This window comes from Cornus florida, unplaced genomic scaffold (genome assembly GCF_030987335.1).
Source record: "Cornus florida cultivar Cherokee Brave unplaced genomic scaffold, ASM3098733v1 CherokeeBrave_3.0.0_Hap2_Chr06, whole genome shotgun sequence".
Taxonomy (NCBI): Eukaryota; Viridiplantae; Streptophyta; class Magnoliopsida; order Cornales; family Cornaceae; genus Cornus; species Cornus florida.
This window is the reverse complement of record NW_026775576.1, coordinates 45752477-45758451: the sequence shown is the minus strand read 5'-3', so window position 1 is coordinate 45758451 and position 5975 is coordinate 45752477.

The following is a 5975-nucleotide window of genomic DNA, read 5'->3' as shown; positions in this document are numbered from 1 at the left end:
TAGTGATAGTTTAAGGAGGTTGTTTGCACTTTTGCCTTAAAATTATTTTTTCAACAGTTAAGACAAAGAATTACCTTGGTATTCTAATACTCCTCTTATATATATATATATATATATATATTTAGTATTTTATAAAATAAAGTTTTCAAAACTTCTTAAGTGTTAATCCCCAATTGGTGTTAACCAAATATGAAAGGATATGATAAAACCCAATGGCTAAAAGTCTTACCGAAGAATAGGCAAAGATGATGTGATCGTTGGATCCTATTTTTGTGACTCATATTAGTTGTTCACTTCAAAAACTTTGTTTAAACTTATTGAAGTAGACATATAATATGAGATATAGATAATATTTAAATATATAAAAGGAATATGACTAAAAATGACCTCAAATGACTTCAAAATAAAAAGTGATAGTGAGTCAAAGTTTTTAAAATGGACAATTAATATGAAACGGAAGTAATATATATATATATATATATATATATATATATATATATATAATGTAAGTATAAGAGATTTTGTATATTTTGCATAGCACAGGCGGAAAGTTACGAGATTTTCATTTAATTAAACGAGAGAAATGAAGATGCTCAAATTTGTAAAATGACCATAAAGGATAGTTTCTTAAAAGGAAAAAAATCAATTTTCTTTAATGTAATTGACTGTAAACGGCCACCATCACCACAATGCCTCCTCCATCCATCATGGAGGACCTGATAAACTCTATTTCTGTGTGTGCGCATAGAGATGAAAGAAAATATCATTTCATGTAAAACTTGCATATACAAAAGACCAATTTATGCCGCATGTGCGAGGATGTGGTGCTCGAGGCGGTTGTGGCAATTCAAAATTAATGAGATTGAAGGAATTGAATTTTTTTTTTTCCTTTAAGAAATTATCCATTTGAGTCCTTTCACAGTTAGTGGTTAATTAAAAGGATGATTAGTCTCTTAAAATAATTATTCTTTTATTAATTGTACGATTAGATTTTAATAGATTTTAAAAGGTTAAGATTAAAAATAAAAATATTGCTCCTACTCACGAGGAATAGTTGAACACCACTATATGTGCGTGTCTTTAGGTATATATTAATATGTATATATTATTATATATGTTTGTGAACATGTTAACAAACGTTGATCACGGACAAACGAGTCAAGTATGAGAATGTTTGAAATTAGTTCGTTTATTAATCGAACTTGAAAATTTCTTTCGATAATAGTTCGTTTATTAAATAAACGAACACGAAACAAGCTCTTAGCAAGTCTGAGCATTGAACATTAGATTTATTTATAGCCCTAATCCTAGGAGACGATATCACTGCCTCCTCAAATGTAACCAACTTCCCTGATTCTCATAATTTTTTAGAACTTATTTATCTTTTATGGAGAAAAGTAAGACTAGATGGTAAATTTTCCTATTTTATGTACGACAACAAAATTCAAAAAATCTTACAACCATCCTTCAAGTTTTCAAGAACCCTTTCATTTTATTTTCGGTAAATTTGTTTGCACCCATTTTATTTACTGTGGAGCCACAGATTTATTTATTTTTTTTAGATTTAGCTTTTGTCTTTTAACGTTATTTATCGTTTCCGAATTCAAGGCAAATATAGAATCTATTTATCATTTTCATTCACAATCAAGGTCATACAATTCATGCAGATGTATACTAAAATTAATAAAACCGAAAAATAAGCAACAAGAGCAATGGCACACAGAAAGAGATATGGACATAAATTCTCTCCCACCTCGTTACCCCTCAACCAGGAGTAAGTTTACAATACCCCAAGGATACGATAACATGTGGAACCTTTCTTAATGTGTTTATTTATCTTGGGAGTTGGGAACTCCGCACTCTCCATTATCAATTAAAATATAGAGCATCTATTGGTAAAGGGTACCATGTGAAAACTAAGGGTGCAAGTTGAGCAACCCAACACATACCGATCCCAACCCGAAGTCGGGTTGGGTTGGGCCGGGCTAAGGTCAACCCAGAAATGGGCTCCAAGTAACCCGAGCCTGAATAATTTCGGGAGTCCGGTTGACCAGTCCAAATTTTTTTACTCTTTTTATTTTTTTTATTTTTAATATGCAAATTACATCTCTTTTTTAAAACATCAAATTTTTTGAGAAAATTGAAATTTTCTATTCATTAATACTCTTTTATTTTTTCCGAATTCGATATTCAATTATAAATTTTTGTGTGTGCTTCCCTACTCTAATTTTATTTTCATTAATACAAAAAATATAACTTTTTTTATTTTAAATATAAGAATAAAAAAACTTTTTTTCTTTTTGTTTGTTATTAAATAAACTTTTATTTTCAAATTATTCTAAACAAAAAAACCTACAACAATAAGGAAATCCTAACACAAGCCGTTGGAGAACAAACCAATACACTTTGAACAAAAGGTAAGAAAGAGAGAGAAAAGACCTAAGGGTCATTAACTTGCAGGGTGTGTCCTCCTCTCTCGCCTCCAAATTATTACGTGATAAGGTTGTCGGGGATTCCTTGATACCCGTTTCTCTCTTTACTCTCTACATAGGTTTTCTCTCTCTATCAATATGTGGAATCTCATATACAGTATATATATATATATATATATATATATCAAAGACCAACTCCAGGTTCTTTAGAATTCTGAATTTATTATAGTGAGAGCAACTATGGAGTCCAGTTTTCAAAAAATGATACACACTTCTAATATTATACTAACCAATTGACAATATCATTCGATTTGAAAGATGAAAAAAAAAAAAAAAAAAATTGGATATATTTTTTTTAATTTCGGTTTTCTATGATTTGGAAGGTGCAAAAAAACAAAAGGATTTGGAAATTTTTTTATTTTTTATTTTTTATTTCGGGTTTCCATGATCTGGAAAGTGAAAAAAATAAAAATAAAGAAAAAATATTTTTTTTAAAAATCTTTTGGGTTGGGTTGGGTCAAATCCGAGACCAACCTGATTTGAGCTCAATTTGTAAATTTAAATGTCCAATTTGCAAAAAATTCGAATTGAGTTCGGGTTGACCCGTCCAAATTGCACCCCTAGAAGCGATATACTATGAGAGTATTGTTTCTCCTCGTTAAGGGGCAATGCCTTCTTATTCACTTTCTTCTTCAAGTAATGACTGACTAGCTCCACATCAGAGGGACAAAACCTGCACCCACCTGGGAGATAATTTATGTCCATCTCTCTTTCTCTGTGCTATTGCTCTTGTTGCTTAGTTTTTGGTTTTATTAATTTTAGTAGACACCTGCATGAATTGTATGACCTTGATTGTGGATGAAAATAATGGAAGGAGAATATATGAGGATGAATTTTTGGTCATTTAGTAAAGGGAGGTAACCTTAGTCTAACTTTTCCTACATCCACTTAGCCCCTTTTGTTACTCCCATACCGAATACTGGATCTAACAAAAAGCAGAGTGGAATCCGGGCTACCCAAAAAAAAAATTTGTGCAATTATATTCTTTTGGGATATTATTTGACATTGAATTTATATGATACTGCTAAAGTTTGTGTTCTCAGCTATAGTGGATTGGACTTGGATCCTCTTCTGGGGAGGGTCCTCTATCAAGCGATGATAAATTATTCCACCCTCTCGGATATCCATTCATCTCAGCCCATTTAGAATGATTATGGGTATGGTTAAATGGTTTTGGGACGGAGATAGAGGTTATGATTAAAATGCCCATGGCTAAGAGGCAAGGATAGAAAAAGGTCACCCGCCCTATTATAGTGACAAAATTACAATTTTGTCTTTATATTTTATTTTGTATTCAATATTATTAGGTATATATTAAGCAAATCATAATTTATTCCACTCTAATTACTAAGTATCCTTTTGTATTATTCTTATTTAAGAACTTCTATATATTATTTTGATGTTTTTCTTAAGTTTTAATTGAAAAGTTGAATCTTTTTTTCATCTACATAAAATTGACAAATATATATATATATATATATATATATATATATATATATATATATATATATTACTCCCTCCATCTCAAAATAGTTGTCCACCTTGGAAATTGTGAGGTGGACAACTATTTTAAGACAGAAGGAGTATTACCGTGGGTGAAAATTTATTTTATTTTTTACTTTCGCTGGATTTGTAATATAGTTACGAATTAAAGTACTCTACAAAATCCGTCATCACCCCCTTTCTTATTTAATAATCGGTTTTGGACGAGGATTGGGGTAACTATACCAAATGGGGATCATTTTGTTACCCCCGGATGTGTGGTTGCAACAAAATATCTAGGGTTAATTATACTCACGCCCTCCCAAGATTTGCCTTATTGACAGCTAGATGAAAGTTGACCCATTTTTTAACAATGACACCCCTACCACCTCTGAAACATGATAAATTGACCTTAATGCCCTCTACTCTTCAATTGACCTATTTTTAAAAAAGAAAACTACTATTTTAACCTTTAATAATCAACCATCCTAATCTCTCTACAATGGAGACCCTAAAATTTAAACAACCAGGCCCAAAAATGCCACAAACGCAAATTATCCTATAACAGTGGAAAGAGAAGCAGCGATTCAAATTTTGGATGGTCTGAAACCCTTCTTTCCCTCAACCCAATCTCCTCTCCACCGACGAGTTATTCGTCGACTATGTACGTCCTTCTTCAGTTCTCCCCTTCCACCTCTTTCACCACCACAACTACGATGACCCACCTGACGCATAATCCGAACCACCCAGTTACTGATTTTGCAAAAACTTGTCTAGGAATTTGATTACCGGTGGTGGGTGTTCTAGCTCATGGCCGTCGTTGAAGAAAAAAAAGGGGTGGGTCTTTGAGATCATCGTCGTCCAATCGGAGCAATCATCGTTCTCATCATCTTCCTCTTTTCTCTGTGCATCACCTTTCGCGATTGTAAATCCCTCAAGCTACACCATCTGGTGAAAGTCAAAGCAATTCGAATTCCTTCACAAAATTCCACAAACCCTAGGGTTCGAATTAGTCGACGTATTGTTTGGTGAAGAATAGGCCCCTAAAGTTAGGGGTGGCAAATGGGCGGGTTGGGCCGAGTTGAAAATAGGTGAGTGAAATATGGGTCAAGACTCATATTCAACCGTTCAAAACAGGTTGAAAATGAATGGGTCAAAAATGTATAGGATCAACCCGTTATGATCCATGGACCCATTAATTATTATTTTTTAACTATTTTTTTAATTATTTTTTTAATTTTTTTTAAATTTTTAAATTTTTAATTATTCTTTATTTTTAATTTTTTTAATTCTTTAATTATTTTTTATTTTTAATTTTTTAATTATTTTTTTCGGAAGGTTTTAAAATTTTATTTAATAACAAAACAATCTTTGACTCAGCAATATTTATCGACTCGTTTTGAAGGGAGAGAAGTGAAGGAAAGAGAAGAAATTTCTACAGAGGGGATTGATGAGAGACAAATTTAGAGAGAGAAAGGATAGTGAGTGAGAGAATTTTATAGAGAGAGAGAAATAAGTTGAGTGCAATATAGAATAAATGTGTATTGTGTGTTTATTATGTGATGAGTGAAATATAGGTTGAATATGGGTATCCATATTCAACCTATCTTGACCCTCAAATTAAGTAGTTAAAAATTACCCAAACAATTTTTGACCTATTTTAAATATGATTCACTCAAAACCATTCAAAAACGAGCGGATATGAATGGGTCGATGGGTTATGACCCATTTTTGTCACCTCTACCTAAAGTGTTATAGGTTAGAGAATGAGGTTGATTAATTCAAGGAAGCTCAGAGAAATGGTGGTAATGGTCGTTGGAATGGCGGCATCCGTGGTTGCTAACATTAAACTATTCTTTTTGCCAAAATACATAATATATATATATATATATATATATATATATATATATATATATATAACATTTTTCATGTTCCTTAGAAAATGAATAAATTTGTTCTACGGTTTTGACTGCGTAATCACTAAGGAAGGTTGACTTAAAG